This window comes from Triturus cristatus, chromosome 6, assembly GCF_964204655.1.
Source record: "Triturus cristatus chromosome 6, aTriCri1.1, whole genome shotgun sequence".
Lineage (NCBI taxonomy): Eukaryota > Metazoa > Chordata > Amphibia > Caudata > Salamandridae > Triturus > Triturus cristatus.
Window position 1 is genome coordinate 1,002,533,473 of NC_140589.1, and position 18,919 is coordinate 1,002,552,391.

The following is an 18,919-nucleotide window of genomic DNA, read 5'->3' on the forward strand; positions in this document are numbered from 1 at the left end:
CTGCCTAGCTGTACATTTTGAACCCTAGCTCTGCCGGCACCTAGGGAAACCTAGCAAACCTATGCAATTTTGAAATCTAGACACCTAGGGGAATCCAGGATGGGGTGACCTGACTGGGTCTCACCAGGGTCTGTTACCCAGAATCCCCTGCAAACCTAGAAGAATGTGAAAAGAAACGCATTTTCCTCACATTTCTGTGGTAAAAAGTTCTGGAATCTGCGTGGATCCACAAACTTCAACCCACCCCGCATTCCCCAATGTCTTATGAGAAAAATGGTACCTCACTTGTGTGGGTAGGCCTAGTGCCTGTGACACGAAACGGCTCAAAACGCAACGTGGACACACCACATTTTCACAGTGAAAGCGGACCCTTTTTTTACAAAGTGCCTAGCTGTAGATTATGAACTCTAAGTCTGCCAGCACCTAGGGAAACCTAGGAAACCTATATATTTTTGAAAACTATACACCCAGGGGAATCCAGGATGGGGTGACTTGTCTGGCTCTCACCAGGTTCTGTTACCCAGAATGCCTTGCAAACCTCAAAATTTGTCAAAAAACACACATTATCCTTATATTTCTGTTGCAGAATGTTCTGGAATCTGCGTGGATCCACAATATTCTACCCACCCCACATTCCACAAAGTCTTCCGAGAAAAATGGTACCTCACTTGTGTGGGTAGGCCTAGTGCCCGTGACAGAAAACAGCCCAAATGTGGACGCACCACATTTTCACAGTGAAAACGGACCCTATTTTTGCAACTTGCCTAGCTGTAAATTTTGAACCCTAGCTCTGCCGGCACCTAGGGAAACCTAGCAAACCTATACATTTTTGAAAACTAGATACCGAGGAGAATCTAGGATAGGGTGACTTGACTGGCTCTCACCAGGTTCTGTTACCCAGAATCCCTTGCAAACCTAGAAAATTGTCAAAAGAAACACATTTTCCTCACATTTCTGTGGTGGAAAGTTCTGGAACGTGCGTGGATCCACAAACGTCAACCCACCCCACATTCCCCAGTGTCTTTCAAGAAAAATCATACCTCACTTGATTGGGTAGGCCTAGTGCCTGTGACAGGAAAAGGCTCAAAGCTCAACGGGGACACATCACATTTTCACAGTGAAAACGGATGCTTTTTTGCAAAGTGCCTTGCTGTAGATTTTTAACCCTAGCTCTGTCGGCACCAAGGGAAACCCATCAAACTTATACATTTTTGAAGACTAGATACCCAGGAGAGAACCCAGGATGAGGTGACTTGTCTGGCTCTCAGCAGGTTCTGTTACTCAGAATCCCGTGCAAACATCAACATTTGTTTTAAAAAAAACATTTTCCTCACATTTCTGTCGTGGAAAGTTCAGGAATATGCGTAGATCCACAAACTTCAACCCACCCCACATTCCCCAATGTGTTTCAAGAAAAATGGTACCTCACTGGTGTGGGTAGGCCTAGTGCCTGTGACAGGAAACAGTGTTACAACAAACAAATGATGGACGGAATGCTGACAATGCATACATTCTCCCCCAGTCTAGAGATCTGGGTTAAATCCATCGTTCTTTTGCCCACTACACCACCCCAGTTTAGACATGGCCATATGCAAATCAGTCTTGACCCTGTGCCTCATGGGAACAGTCCAGCCCGAACTGCCAAGCCATGTCTTCCCTGGACCGGAATCAAGCATCCTAGGACCGGTTTCTGGCTATCAGCCATCATCAGCCAGGATAGCTTGACTCCAGTGGCGTAGTGAGCACGGGTCCCACGTCTGGGAATACCCATCCCACTTAGGGCGAAAAGCGTTACAACAAACAAATGATGGACGGAATGCTGACAATGCATACATTCTCCCCCAGTCAAGAGATCTGGGTTAAATCCATCGTTCTTTTGCCCACTACACCACCCCAGTTTAGACATGGCCATATGAAAATCAGTCTTGACCCTGTGCCTCATGGGAACAGTCCAGCCCGAACTGCCAAGCCATGTCTTCCCTGGACCGGAATCAAGCATCCTAGGACCGGTTTCTGGCTATCAGCCATCATCAGCCAGGATAGCTTGACTCCAGTGGCGTAGTGAGCACGGGTCCCACGTCTGGGAATACCCATCCCACTTAGGGCGAAAAGCGTTACAACAAACAAATGATGGACGGAATGCTGACAATGCATACATTCTCCCCCAGTCAAGAGATCTGGGTTAAATCCATCGTTCTTTTGCCCACTACACCACCCCAGTTTAGACATGGCCATATGAAAATCAGTCTTGACCCTGTGCCTCATGGGAACAGTCCAGCCCAAACTGCCAAGCCATGTCTTCCCTGGACCGGAATCAAGCATCCTAGGACCGGTTTCTGGCTATCAGCCATCATCAGCCAGGATAGCTTGACTCCAGTGGCGTAGTGAGCACGGGTCCCACGTCTGGGAATACCCATCCCACTTAGGGCGAAAAGTGTTACAACAAACAAATGATGGACGGAATGCTGACAATGCATACATTCTCCCCCAGTCAAGAGAATTGGGTTAAATCCATCGTTCTTTTGCCCACTACACCACCCCAGTTTAGACATGGCCATATGCAAATCAGTCTTGACCCTGTGCCTCATGGGAATAGTCCAGCCCGAACTGCCAAGCCATGTCTTCCCTGGACCGGAATCAAGCATCCTAGGACCAGTTTCTGGCTATCAGCCATCATCAGCCAGGATAGCTTGACTCCAGTGGCGTAGTGAGCACGGGTCCCACGTCTGGGAATACCCATCCCACTTAGGGCGAAAAGCGTTACAACAAACAAATGATGGACGGAATGCTGACAATGCATACATTCTCCCCCAGTCAAGAGATCTGGGTTAAATCCATCGTTCTTTTGCCCACTACACCACCCCAGTTTAGACATGGCCATATGCAAATCAGTCTTGACCCTGTGCCTCATGGGAACAGTCCAGCCCGAACTGCCAAGCCATGTCTTCCCTGGACCAGAATCATGCCAGAAACCGGTCCTAGGAAGCTTGTTTCCGGTCCAGGGAAGGCATGGTTTGGCAGTTCGGGCTGGACTGTTCCCACGAGGCACAGGGTCAGACTTATTTGCATATGGCCATGTCTGAACTGGGGTGGCAGAGTGGGCTAAAGAACGATGATGGATCAAACCCAGATCTGTTGACTGGGTGTGAGTGTTTGATTGGTTCTGATGCTCCGTCCATCACCACCCCCTTTTGTACCGCTTTGTTCGCCATAAGTTGTCAGGGTATGCTCAGACGTGAGTCCCTTGCTCACTTTGCCACTGGATTCAAGCAAGCCTGTCTGAAGACGGCTGAAATGCCAGAAACTGGTCCTAGGAAGCTTGTTTCCGGTCCAGGGAAGGCATGGTTTGGCAGTTCGGGCTGGACTGTTCCCACGAGGCACAGGGTCAGACTGATTTGCATATGGCCCTGTCTGAACTGGGGTGGCAGAGTGGGCTAAAGAACGGTGATAGATCAAACCCAGATCTGTTGACTGGGTGTGAGTGTTTGATTGGTTCTGATGCTCCGTCCATCACCACCCCCTTTTGTACCGCTTTGTTCGCCATAAGTTGGCAGGGTATGCTCAGACGTTAGTCCCTTGCTCACTTTGCCACTGGATTCAAGCAAGCCTGGCTGAAAACGGCTGAAATGCCATAAACCGGTCCTAGGAAGCTTGTTTCCGGTCCAGGGAAGGCATGGTTTGGCAGTTCAGGCTGGACTGTTCCCACTAGGCACAGGGTCAGACTGATTTGCATATGGCCATGTCTGAACTGGGGTGGCAGAGTGGGCTAAAGAACGGTGATGGATCAAACCCAAATCTGTTGACTGGGTGTGAGTGTTTGATTGGTTCTGATGCTCCGTCCATCACCACCCCCTTTTGTACCGCTAGGAAACAGCCCAAAGCACAACATGGACACACCACATTTTCACATTGAAAACGCACCCTTTTTTTCAAAGTGCCTAGCTGTAGAGTTTGAAACCTAGCTTTGCCAGCACCTGGGGAAACCTAGCAAACCTATACATTTTTGAAAACGAGACACCAAGGGGAATCTAGGATTGGGTGACATAACGGGCTCTCACCAGGTTCTGTTACCCAGAATCCCTTACAAACCAAGAAATTTGTCCAAAAACACATTTTTCTCACATTTCTGTGGTGGGAAGTTCTGGAGTCTGCGTGGATCCAAAACCTTCAATGCACCCCGCATTCCCCAATGTCTCTTGAGATAAATGGTACCTCACTTGTATGGGTTGGCCTTGAGCCTGCGACAGGAAATGGCCAAAAGCGCAACATGGACACACCACATTTTCACAGTGAAAACGGACCCTTTTCTTGCAAAGTGCCTAGCTGTAGAATTTGAAACCTATCCCAGCCAGCATCTGGGGAAACCTAGCAAACCTATACATTTTTGAAAACTAGACCCCAAGGGGAATCCAGGATGGGGTGACATGACGGGCTCTCACCAGGTTCTGTTACCCAGAATCCCTTTCAAACTAAGAAATGTGTCCAAAAACAAATTTTTCTCACATTTCTCTGGGGGAAAGTTCTGGAATGTGTGTGGATCTAAAAACCTCAACCCACCCCGCATTCCCAATGTCTCTTGAGAAAAATGGTACCTCACTTGTGTAGGTAGGCCTAGTGGCTGCAACAGTAAATGGCCCAAAGCGCAACATGGACACACCACATTTTCACCGAGAAAAGTGACCCTTTTTCTTGCAAAGTGCCTAACTGTAGTTCATGAACCCTAACTCTGCCAGCACCTAGGGAAACCTAGAAAACCTATACATTTTTTAAAACTAGACACCCAAGGGAATCTAGGATGGGATGACTTGTCTGGCTCTCACCAGGTTCTGATACCCAGAATCGCTTGCAAACCTCAACATTTGTCAAAACACTCATTTTCTTTACATTTCTTTTGTGGAAAGTTCTGGAATCTGCGTGGATCCACAAAATTCCACCCACCACACATTCCCCAAAGTCTTCTGAGAAAATTTTTACCTCACTTGTGTGGGTAGGCCTAGCGCCCGTGACAGAAAACGGGCCAAAACGCTATGTGGACACACCACATTTTTACATTGAAAACTGACCCATTTTTTGCAAAGTGCCTAGCTGTACTTTTTGAACCCTAGCTCTGCCGGCACCTAGAGAAACCTAGCAAACCTATACAATTTCGAAATCTAGACACCTAGGGGAATCCAGGATGGGGTGACCTGACTTGCTCTCACCAGGTTCTGTTACCCAGAATCCCCTGCAAACCTAGAAAAATGTCAAAAGAAACACATTTTCCTCACATTTCTGTGGTAAAAAGTTCTGGAATCTGCGTGGATCCACAAACTTCAACCCACCCCGCATTTCCCAATGTCTTCTGAGATCAATGGTACCTCACTTGTGTGGGTAGGCCTAGTGCCTGTGACAGAAACCGGCTGAAAACGCAACGTGGACATACCACATTTTCACAGTGAGAGCAGATCCTTTTTTTGCAAAGTGTCTAGCTGTAGATTATGAACTCTAAGTCTGCCAGCAACGAGGGAAACCTAGGAAACCTATACATTTTTGAAAACTATACACCCAGGGGAATCCAGGATGGGGTGACTTGTCTGGCTCTCACCAGGTTCAGTTACCCAGAATGCCTTGCAAATCTCAAAATTTGTCAAAAAACACACATTATCCTTATATTTCTGTTGCAGAATGTTCTGGAATCTGCGTGGATCCACAATATTCTACCCACCCCACGTTCCACAAAGTCGTCCGAGAAAAATGGTACCTCACTTGTGTGGGTAGGCCTAGTGCCCGTGACGGGAAACAGCCTAAAACGCAATGTGGACACACCATATTTTCACAGTGAAAACGGACCCTATTTTTGCAACTTGCCTAGCTGTAGATTTTGAACCCTAGCTCTGCCAGCACCTAGAGTAACCTAGCAAACCTATATATTTTTGAAAACTAGATACTGAGGGGAATCTAGGATGGGGTGACTTGACTGGCTCTCACCAGGTTCTGTTACCCAGAATCCCATGCAAACCTAGAAAATTGTCAAAAGAAACTATTTTTCCTCATAGTTCTGTGGTGGTAAGTTCTGGAACGTGGGTGGATCCACAAACTACAACCCACCCCGCCTTCCCCAGTGTCTTTCAAGAAAAATCATACCTCATTTGATTGGGTAGGCCAAGTGCCTGCGACAGGAAAAGGCCCAAAGCTCAACGGGGACACACCACATTTTCACAGTGAAAACGGACGCTTTTTTGCAAAGTGCCTTGCTGTAGATTTTTAACCCTACCTCTGCCGGCACCAAGTGAAACCCATCAAACCTATACATTTCTGAAGATTAGATACCCAGGAGAGAATCCAGAATGAGGTGACTTGTCTGGCTCTCACCAGGTTCTGTTACCCAGAATCCCTTGCAAACATAAAAATTTGTTTTAAAAAAACACATTTTCCTCACATTTCTGTAGCGGAAAGTTCAGGAATCTGCATAGATCCACACACTTCAACCCACCCCACATTCCCCAATGTCTTTCAAGAAAAATGGTACCACACTTGTGTGGGTAGGTCTAGTGCCTGTGACAGGAAACAGCCCAAAGCACAACATGGACACACCACATTTTCACATTGAAAACGGACCCTTTTTTTCAAAGTGCTTAGCTGTATAGTTTGAAACCTAGCTCTGTCGGCACCTGGGGAAACCTAGCAAACCTATACATTTTTGAAAACTAGACACCAAGAGGAATCCAGGATGGGGTGACATGACCGCCTCTCACCAGGTTCTGTTACCCAGAATCCCTTTCAAACTAAGAAATGTGTCCAAAAACAAATTTTTCTCACATTTCTCTGGTGGAAAGTTCTGGAATGTGCGTGGATCTAAAAACCTCAACCCAACCCGCATTCCCAATGTCTCTTGAGAAAAATGGTACCTCACTTGTGTAGGTAGGCCTAGTGCCTGCAACAGGAAATGGCCCAAAGCGCAACATGGACACACCACATTTTCACCGAGAAAAGTGACCCTTTTTTTGCAAAATGTCTAACTGTAGTTTATGAACCCTAACTCTACCAGCACCTAGGGAAACCTAGAAAACCGGTACATTTTTGAAAACTAGACACCCAAGGGAATCTAGGATGGGATGACTTGTCTGGCTCTCACCAGGTTCTGATACCCAGAATCGCTTGCAAACATCAACATTTGTCAAAAACACACATTTTCCTTATATTTCTTTTGTGGAAAGTTCTGGAATCTGCGTGGATCCACAAAATTCCACCCACTCCACATTCCCCAAAGTCTTCTGAGAAAATTTTTACCTCACTTGTGTGGGTAGGCCTAGCGCCCGTGACAGAAAACGGCCCAAAACCCTATGTAGACACACCACATTTTTACATTGAAAACTGACCCATTTTTTGCAAAGTGCCTAGCTGTACTTTTTGAACCCTAGCTCTGCCGGCACCTAGAGAAACCTAGAAAACCTATACAATTTTGAAATCTAGACACCTAGGGGAATCCAGGATGGGGTGACCTGACTTGCCCTCACCAGGTTCTGTTACCCAGAATCCCCTGCAAACCTAGAAAAATGTCAAAAGAAACACATTTTCCTCACATTTCTGTGCTAAAAAGTTCTGGAATCTGCGTGGATCCACAAACTTCAACCCACCCCGCATTTCCCAATGTCTTCTGAGATCAATGGTACCTCACTTGTGTGGGTAGGCCTAGTGCCTGTGACAGAAAACGGCTCAAAACGCAACGTGGACATACCACATTTTCACAGTGAGAGCAGATCCTTTTTTTGCAAAGTGCCTAGCTGTAGATTATGAACTCTAAGTCTGCCAGCAACGAGGGAAACCTAGGAAACCTATACATTTTTAAAAACTATACACCCAGGGGAATACAGGATGGGGTGACTTGTCTGGCTCTCACCAGGTTCAGTTACCCAGAATCCCTTGCAAACCTCAAAATTTGTCAAAAACACACACATTATCCTCATATTTCTGTTGTGGAATGTTCTGGAATCTGCGTGGATCCACAATATTCTACCCACCCCATGTTCCACAAAGTCTTCCGAGAACAATTGTACCTCACTTGTGTGGGTAGGCCTAGTGCCCGTGACAGGAAACAGCCTAAAACGCAATGTGGACACAACACATTTTCACAGTGAAAACGGACCCTATTTTTGCAACTTGCCTAGCTGTAGATTTTGAACCCTAGCTCTGCCAGCACCTAGAGTAACCTAGCAAACCTATATATTTTTGAAAACTAGATACTGAGGGGAATCTAGGATGGGGTGACTTGACTGGCTCTCACCAGGTTCTGTTACCCAGAATCCCATGCAAACCGAGAAAATTGTCAAAAGAAACTATTTTTCCTCATAGTTCTGTGGTGGTAAGTTCTGGAACGTGGGTGGATCCACAAACTACAACCCACCCCGCCTTCCCCAGTGTCTTTCAAGAAAAATCATACCTCATTTGATTGGGTAGGCCAAGTGCCTGCGACAGGAAAAGGCCCAAAGCTCAACGGGGACACACCACATTTTCACAGTGAAAACGGACGCTTTTTTGCAAAGTGCCTTGCTGTAGATTTTTAACCCTACCTCTGCCGGCACCAAGGGAAACCCATCAAACCTATACATTTCTGAAGACTAGATACCCAGGAGAGAATCCAGAATGAGGTGACTTGTCTGGCTCTCACCAGGTTCTGTTACCCAGAATCCCTTGCAAACATAAAAATTTGTTTTAAAAAAACACATTTTCCTCACATTTCTGTAGCGGAAAGTTCAGGAATCTGCATAGATCCACACACTTCAACCCACCCCACATTCCCCAATGTCTTTCAAGAAAAATGGTACCACACTTGTGTGGGTAGGTCTAGTGCCTGTGACAGGAAACAGCCCAAAGCACAACATGGACACACCACATTTTCACATTGAAAACGGACCCTTTTTTTCAAAGTGCTTAGCTGTATAGTTTGAAACCTAGCTCTGTCGGCACCTGGGGAAACCTAGCAAACCTATACATTTTTGAAAACTAGACACCAAGAGGAATCCAGGATGGGGTGACATGACCGCCTCTCACCAGGTTCTGTTACCCAGAATCCCTTTCAAACTAAGAAATGTGTCCAAAAACAAATTTTTCTCACATTTCTCTGGTGGAAAGTTCTGGAATGTGCGTGGATCTAAAAACCTCAACCCAACCCGCATTCCCAATGTCTCTTGAGAAAAATGGTACCTCACTTGTGTAGGTAGGCCTAGTGCCTGCAACAGGAAATGGCCCAAAGCGCAACATGGACACACCACATTTTCACCGAGAAAAGTGACCCTTTTTTTGCAAAATGCCTAACTGTAGTTTATGAACACTAACTCTACCAGCACCTAGGGAAACCTAGAAAACCTATACATTTTTGAAAACTAGACACCCAAGGGAATCTAGGATGGGATGACTTGTCTGGCTCTCACCAGGTTCTGATACCCAGAATCGCTTGCAAACATCAACATTTGTCAAAAACACACATTTTCCTTATATTTCTTTTGTGGAAAGTTCTGGAATCTGCGTGGATCCACAAAATTCCACCCACTCCACATTCCCCAAAGTCTTCTGAGAAAATTTTTACCTCACTTGTGTGGGTAGGCCTAGCGCCCGTGACAGAAAACGGCCCAAAACCCTATGTAGACACACCACATTTTTACATTGAAAACTGACCCATTTTTTGCAAAGTGCCTAGCTGTACTTTTTTAACCCTAGCTCTGCCGGCACCTAGAGAAACCTAGAAAACCTATACATTTTTGAAAACTAGACACCCAAGGGAATCTAGGATGGGATGACTTGTCTGGCTCTCACCAGGTTCTGATACCCAGAATCGCTTGCAAACCTCAACATTTGTCAAAACACTCATTTTCTTTACATTTCTTTTGCGGAAAGTTCTGGAATCTGCGTGGATCCACAAAATTCCACCCACCACACATTCCCCAAAGTCTTCTGAGAACATTTTTACCTCACTTGTGTGGGTAGGCCTAGCGCCCGTGACAGAAAACGGGCCAAAACGCTATGTGGACACACCACATTTTTACATTGAAAACTGACCCATTTTTTGCAAAGTGCCTAGCTGTACTTTTTGAACCCTAGCTCTGCCGGCACCTAGAGAAACCTAGCAAACCTATACAATTTCGAAATCTAGACACCTAGGGGAATCCAGGATGGGGTGACCTGACTTGCTCTCACCAGGTTCTGTTACCCAGAATCCCCTGCAAACCTAGAAAAATGTCAAAAGAAACACATTTTCCTCACATTTCTGTGGTAAAAAGTTCTGGAATCTGCGTGGATCCACAAACTTCAACCCACCCCGCATTTCCAAATGTCTTCTGAGATCAATGGTACCTCACTTGTGTGGGTAGGCCTAGTGCCTGTGACAGAAACCGGCTGAAAACGCAACGTGGACATACCACATTTTCACAGTGAGAGCAGATCCTTTTTTTGCAAAGTGTCTAGCTGTAGATTATGAACTCTAAGTCTGCCAGCAACGAGGGAAACCTAGGAAACCTATACATTTTTGAAAACTATACACCCAGGGGAATCCAGGATGGGGTGACTTGTCTGGCTCTCACCAGGTTCAGTTACCCAGAATGCCTTGCAAACCTCAAAATTTGTCAAAAAACACACATTATCCTTATATTTCTGTTGCAGAATGTTCTGGAATCTGCGTGGATCCACAATATTCTACCCACCCCACGTTCCACAAAGTCGTCCGAGAAAAATGGTACCTCACTTGTGTGGGTAGGCCTAGTGCCCGTGACAGGAAACAGCCTAAAACGCAATGTGGACACACCACATTTTCACAGTGAAAACGGACCCTATTTTTGCAACTTGCCTAGCTGTAGATTTTGAACCCTAGCTCTGCCAGCACCTAGAGTAACCTAGCAAACCTATATATTTTTGAAAACTAGATACTGAGGGGAATCTAGGATGGGGTGACTTGACTGGCTCTCACCAGGTTCTGTTACCCAGAATCCCATGCAAACCTAGAAAATTGTCAAAATAAACTATTTTTCCTCATAGTTCTGTGGTGGTAAGTTCTGGAACGTGGGTGGATCCACAAACTACAACCCACCCCGCCTTCCCCAGTGTCTTTCAAGAAAAATCATACCTCATTTGATTGGGTAGGCCAAGTGCCTGCGACAGGAAAAGGCCCAAAGCTCAACGGGGACACACCACATTTTCACAGTGAAAACGGACGCTTTTTTGCAAAGTGCCTTGCTGTAGATTTTTAACCCTACCTCTGCCGGCACCAAGTGAAACCCATCAAACCTATACATTTCTGAAGACTAGATACCCAGGAGAGAATCCAGAATGAGGTGACTTGTCTGGCTCTCACCAGGTTCTGTTACCCAGAATCCCTTGCAAACATAAAAATTTGTTTTAAAAAAACACATTTTCCTCACATTTCTGTAGCGGAAAGTTCAGGAATCTGCATAGATCCACACACTTCAACCCACCCCACATTCCCCAATGTCTTTCAAGAAAAATGGTACCACACTTGGGTGGGTAGGTCTAGTGCCTGTGACAGGAAACAGCCCAAAGCACAACATGGACACACCACATTTTCACATTGAAAACGGACCCTTTTTTTCAAAGTGCTTAGCTGTATAGTTTGAAACCTAGCTCTGTCGGCACCTGGGGAAACCTAGCAAACCTATACATTTTTGAAAACTAGACACCAAGAGGAATCCAGGATGGGGTGACATGACCGCCTCTCACCAGGTTCTGTTACCCAGAATCCCTTTCAAACTAAGAAATGTGTCCAAAAACAAATTTTTCTCACATTTCTCTGGTGGAAAGTTCTGGAATGTGCGTGGATCTAAAAACCTCAACCCACCCCGCATTCCCAATGTCTCTTGAGAAAAATGGTACCTCACTTGTGTAGGTAGGCCTAGTGCCTGCAACAGGAAATGGCCCAAAGGGCAACATGGACACACCACATTTTCACCGAGAAAAGTGACCCTTTTTTTGCAAAATGCCTAACTGTAGTTTATGAACCCTAACTCTACCAGCACCTAGGGAAACCTAGAAAACCTATACATTTTTGAAAACTAGACACCCAAGGGAATCTAGGATGGGATGACTTGTCTGGCTCTCACCGGGTTCTGATACCCAGAATAGCTTGCAAACATCAACATTTGTCAAAAACACACATTTTCCTTATATTTCTTTTGTGGAAAGTTCTGGAATCTGCGTGGATCCACAAAATTCCACCCACTCCACATTCCCCAAAGTCTTCTGAGAAAATTTTTACCTCACTTGTGTGGGTAGGCCTAGCGCCCGTGACAGAAAACGGCCCAAAACCCTATGTAGACACACCACATTTTTACATTGAAAACTGACCCATTTTTTGCAAAGTGCCTAGCTGTACTTTTTGAACCCTAGCTCTGCCGGCACCTAGAGAAACCTAGAAAACCTATACAATTTTGAAATCTAGACACCTAGGGGAATCCAGGATGGGGTGACCTGACTTGCTCTCACCAGGTTCTGTTACCCAGAATCCCCTGCAAACCTAGAAAAATGTCAAAAGAAACACATTTTCCTCACATTTCTGTGCTAAAAAGTTCTGGAATCTGCGTGGATCCACAAACTTCAACCCACCCCGCATTTCCCAATGTCTTCTGAGATCAGTGGTACCTCACTTGTGTGGGTAGGCCTAGTGCCTGTGACAGAAAACGGCTCAAAACGCAACGTGGACATACCACATTTTCACAGTGAGAGCAGATCCTTTTTTTGCAAAGTGCCTAGCTGTAGATTATGAACTCTAAGTCTGCCAGCAACGAGGGAAACCTAGGAAACCTATACATTTTTAAAAACTATACACCCAGGGGAATCCAGGATGGGGTGACTTGTCTGGCTCTCACCAGGTTCAGTTACCCAGAATCCCTTGCAAACCTCAAAATTTGTCAAAAACACACACATTATCCTCATATTTCTGTTGTGGAATGTTCTGGAATCTGCGTGGATCCACAATATTCTACCCACCCCATGTTCCACAAAGTCTTCCGAGAACAATTGTACCTCACTTGTGTGGGTAGGCCTAGTGCCCGTGACAGGAAACAGCCTAAAACGCAATGTGGACACAACACATTTTCACAGTGAAAACGGACCCTATTTTTGCAACTTGCCTAGCTGTAGATTTTGAACCCTAGCTCTGCCATCACGTAGAGTAACCTAGCAAACCTATATATTTTTGAAAACTAGATACTGAGGGGAATCTAGGATGGGGTGACTTGACTGGCTCTCACCAGGTTCTGTTACCCAGAATCCCATGCAAACCGAGAAAATTGTCAAAAGAAACTATTTTTCCTCATAGTTCTGTGGTGGTAAGTTCTGGAACGTGGGTGGATCCACAAACTACAACCCACCCCGCCTTCCCCAGTGTCTTTCAAGAAAAATCATACCTCATTTGATTGGGTAGGCCAAGTGCCTGCGACAGGAAAAGGCCCAAAGCTCAACGGGGACACACCACATTTTCACAGTGAAAACGGACGCTTTTTTGCAAAGTGCCTTGCTGTAGATTTTTAACCCTACCTCTGCCGGCACCAAGGGAAACCCATCAAACCTATACATTTCTGAAGACTAGATACCCAGGAGAGAATCCAGAATGAGGTGACTTGTCTGGCTCTCACCAGGTTCTGTTACCCAGAATCCCTTGCAAACATAAAAATTTGTTTTAAAAAAACACATTTTCCTCACATTTCTGTAGCGGAAAGTTCAGGAATCTGCATAGATCCACACACTTCAACCCACCCCACATTCCCCAATGTCTTTCAAGAAAAATGGCACCACACTTGTGTGGGTAGGTCTAGTGCCTGTGACAGGAAACAGCCCAAAGCACAACATGGACACACCACATTTTCACATTGAAAACGGACCCTTTTTTTCAAAGTGCTTAGCTGTATAGTTTGAAACCTAGCTCTGTCGGCACCTGGGGAAACCTAGCAAACCTATACATTTTTGAAAACTAGACACCAAGAGGAATCCAGGATGGGGTGACATGACCGCCTCTCACCAGGTTCTGTTACCCAGAATCCCTTTCAAACTAAGAAATGTGTCCAAAACAAATTTTTCTCACATTTCTCTGGTGGAAAGTTCTGGAATGTGCGTGGATCTAAAAACATCAACCCACCCCTCATTCCCAATGTCTCTTGAGAAAAATGGTACCTCACTTGTGTAGGTAGGCCTAGTGCCTGCAACAGGAAATGGCCCAAAGCGCAACATGGACACACCACATTTTCACCAAGAAAAGTGACCCTTTTTTTGCAAAATGCCTAACTGTAGTTTATGAACCCTAACTCTACCAGCACCTAGGGAAACCTAGAAAACCTATACATTTTTGAAAACTAGACACCCAAGGGAATCTAGGATGGGATGACTTGTCTGGCTCTCACCAGGTTCTGATACCCAGAATCGCTTGCAAACCTCAACATTTGTCAAAAACACACATTTTCCTTATATTTCTTTTGTGGAAAGTTCTGGAATCTGCGTGGATCCACAAAATTCCACCCACTCCACATTCCCCAAAGTCTTCTGAGAAAATTTTTACCTCACTTGTGTGGGTAGGCCTAGCGCCGGTGACACAAAACGGCCCAAAACGCTAGGTAGACACACCACATTTTTACATTGAAAACTGACCCATTTTTTGCAAAGTGCCAGGCTGTAATTTTTTAACCCTAGCTCTGCCGGCACCTAGAGAAACCTAGCAAACCTATACAATTTTGAAATCTAGACACCTAGGGGAATCCAGGATGGGGTGACCTGACTTGCTCTCACCAGGTTCTGTTACCCAGAATCCCCTGCAAACCTAGAAAAATGTCAAAAGAAACACATTTTCCTCACATTTCTGTGCTAAAAAGTTCTGGAATCTGCGTGGATCCACAAACTTCAACCCACCCCGCATTTCCCAATGTCTTCTGAGATCAATGGTACCTCACTTGTGTGGGTAGGCCTAGTGCCTGTGACAGAAAACGGCTCAAAACGCAACGTGGACATACCACTTTTTCACAGTGAGAGCAGATCCTTTTTTTGCAAAGTGCCTAGCTGTAGATTATGAACTCTAAGTCTGCCAGCAACGAGGGAAACCTAGGAAACCTATACATTTTTAAAAACTATACACCCAGGGGAATCCAGGATGGGGTGACTTGTCTGGCTCTCACCAGGTTCAGTTACCCAGAATCCCTTGCAAACCTCAAAATTTGTCAAAAACACACACATTATCCTCATATTTCTGTTGTGGAATGTTCTGGAATCTGCGTGGATCCACAATATTCTACCCACCCCACGTTCCACAAAGTCTTCCGAGAACAATTGTACCTCACTTGTGTGGGTAGGCCTATTGCCCGTGACAGGAAACAGCCTAAAACGCAATGTGGACACACCACATTTTCACAGTGAAAACTGACCCTATTTTTGCAACTTGCCTAGCTGTAGATTTTGAACCCTAGCTCTGCCAGCACCTAGAGTAACCTAGCAAACCTATATATTTTTAAAAACTAGATACTGAGGGGAATCTAGGATAGGGTGACTTGACTGGCTCTCACCAGGTTCTGTTACCCAGAATCTCATGCAAACCTAGAAAATTGTCAAAAGAAACTATTTTTCATCATATTTCTGTGGTGGTAAGTTCTGGAACGTGCGTGGATCCACAAACTAAAACCCACCCCACCTTCCCCAGTGTCTTTCAAGAAAAATCATACCTCATTTGATTGGGTAGGCCAAGTGCCTGCGACAGGAAAAGGCCCAAAGCTCAACGGGGACACACCACATTTTCACAGTGAAAACGGACGCTTTTTTGCAAAGTGCCTTGCTGTAGATTTTTAACCCTACCTCTGCCGGCACCAAGGGAAACCCATCAAACCTATACATTTCTGAAGACTAGATACCCAGGAGAGAATCCAGAATGAGGTCACTTGTCTGGCTCTCACCAGGTTCTGTTACCCAGAATCCCTTGCAAACATCAAAATTTGTTTTAAAAAAACACATTTTCCTCACATTTCTGTAGCGGAAAGTTCAGGAATCTGCATAGATCCACAAACTTCAACCCACCCCACATTCCCCAATGTCTTTCAAGAAAAATGGTACCACACTTGTGTGGGTAGGTCTAGTGCCTGTGACAGGAAACAGCCCAAAGCACAAAATGGACACACCACATTTTCACATTGAAAACGGACCCTTTTTTTCAAAGTGCTTAGCTGTATAGTTTGAAACCTAGCTCTGTCGGCACCTGGGGAAACCTAGCAAACCTATACATTTTTGAAAACTATACACCAAGAGGAATCCATGATGGGGTGACATGACGGGCTCTCACCAGGTTCTGTTACCCAGAATCCCTTTCAAACTAAGAAATGTGTCCAAAAACAAATTTTTCCCACATTTCTCTGGTGGAAAGTTCTGGAATGTGCGTGGATCTAAAAACCTCAACCCACCCCGCATTCCCAATGTCTCTTGAGAAAAATGGTACCTCACTTGTGTAGGTAGGCCTAGTGCCTGCAACAGGAAATGGCCCAAAGCGCAACATGGACACACCACATTTTCACCGAGAAAAGTGACCCTTCTTTTGCAAAGTGCCTAACTGTAGTTTTTGAACCCTAACTCTGCCAGCACCTAGGGAAACCTAGAAAACCTATACATTTTTGAAAACTAGACACCCAAGGGAATCTAGGATGGGATGACTTGTCTGGCTCTCACCAGGTTCTGATACCCAGAATCGCTTGCAAACCTCAAAATTTGTCAAAAACACACATTTTCCTTATATTTCTTTTGTGGAAAGTTCTGTGCGTGGATCCACAAAATTCCACCCACTCCACATTCCCCAAAGTCTTCTGAGAAAATTTTTACCTCACTTGTGTGGGTAGGCCTAGCGCCCGTGACAGAAAACGGCCCAAAACGCTATGTAGACACACCACATTTTTACATTGAAAACTGACCCATTTTTTGCAAAGTGCCTAGCTGTACTTTTTGAACCCTAGCTCTGCCGGCACCTAGAGAAACCTAGCAAACCTATACAATTTTGAAATCTAGACACCTAGGGGAATCCAGGATGGGGTGACCTGACTTGCTCTCACCAGGTTCTGTTACCCAGAATCCCCTGCAAACCTAGAAAAATGTCAAAAGAAACACATTTTCCTCACATTTCTGTGGTAAAACGTTCTGGAATCTGCGTGGATCCACAAACTTCAACCCACCCCGCATTTCCCAATGTCTTCTGAGATCAATGGTACCTCACTTGTGTGGGTAGGCCTAGTGCCTGAAAACGGCTCAAAACGCAACGTGGACATACCACATTTTCACAGTGAGAGCAGACCCTTTTTTTGCAAAGTGCCTAGCTGTAGATTTTTAACCCTACCTCTGCCGGCACCAAGGGAAACCCATCAAACCTATACATTTCTGAAGACTAGATACCCAGGAGAGAACCCAGAATGAGGTGACTTGTCTGGCTCTCACCAGGTTCTGTTACCCAGAATCCCTTGCAAACATCAAAATTTGTTTTAAAAAAACACATTTTCCTCACATTTCTGTAGCGGAAAGTTCAGGAATCTGCATAGATCCACAAACTTCAACCCACCCCACATTCCCCAATGTCTTTCAAGAAAAATGGTACCACACTTGTGTGGGTAGGTCTAGTGCCTGTGACAGGAAACAGCCCAAAGCACAACATGGACACACCATATTTTCAGATTGAAAACGGACCCTTTTTTTCAAAGTGCTTAGCTGTATAGTTTGAAACCTAGCTCTGTCGGCACCTGGGGAAACCTAGCAAACCTATACATTTTTTAAAACTAGACACCAAGAGGAATCCAGGATGGGGTGACATGACGGGCTCTCACCAGGTTCTGTTACCCAGAATCCCTTGCAAAAAAAGAAATGTGTCCAAAAACACATTTTCCTCACATTTCTGTGATGGAAAGTTCTGGAGTCTGCGTGAATCCAAAAACTTCAACCCACCCCGCATTCCCCAATGTCTCTTGAGAAAAATGGTACCTCACTTGTGTGGGTTGGCCTTGTGCCTGCAACAGGAAATGGCCCAAAGCGCAACATGGACACACCACATTTTCACAGTGAAAACTGACCCTTTTCTTGCAAAGTGCCTAGCTGTAGAGTTTGAAACCTAGCTCTGCCAGCACCTGGGGAAACCTAGCAAACCTATACACTTTTGAAAACTAGACACCAAGGGAAATCCAGGATGGGGTGACATGACGGGCTCTCGCCAGGTTCTGTTACCCAGAATCCCTTGCAAACCAAGAAATTTGTCCAAAAACACATTTTTCTCACATTTCTGTGGTGGAAAGTTCTGGAATATGCGTGGATCCAAAAATGTCAACCCACCCCGCATTCCCCAACGTCTCTTGAGAAAAATGGTACCTCACTTGTGTAGGTAGGCCTAGTGCCTGCGACAGGAAACAGCCCAAAGCGCAACATGGACACACCACATTTTCACAGAGAAAAGTGACCCTTTTCTTGCAAAGTGCCTAACTGTAGTTTATGAACCCTAACTCTGCCAGCACCTAGGGAAACCCAGAAAACCTATAAATTTTTGAAAACTAGACACCCAGGGGAATGTAGGATGGGATGACTTGTCTGGCTCTCACCAGGTTCTGATACCCAGAATCGCTTGCAAACCTCAAAATTTGTCAAAAACACACATTTTCCTTACATTTCTGTTGTGGAAAGTTCTGGAATCTGCGTGGATCCACAAAATTCCACCCACCCCGCGTTACCCAATGTCTTCCAAGAAAAATAGTACCTCACTTGTGTGGGTAGGTCTAGTACCCGCGACAGGAAATAGCCCAAAACGCAACGTGGACACACCACATTTTCACAGTGAAAAGTGAACCTTCTTTTGCAAATTGCCTAGCTGTAGAATTTGAACCCTAACTCTGCCAACACCTAGGGAAACCTAGCAAACCTATACATTTTTCAAAGCTAGACA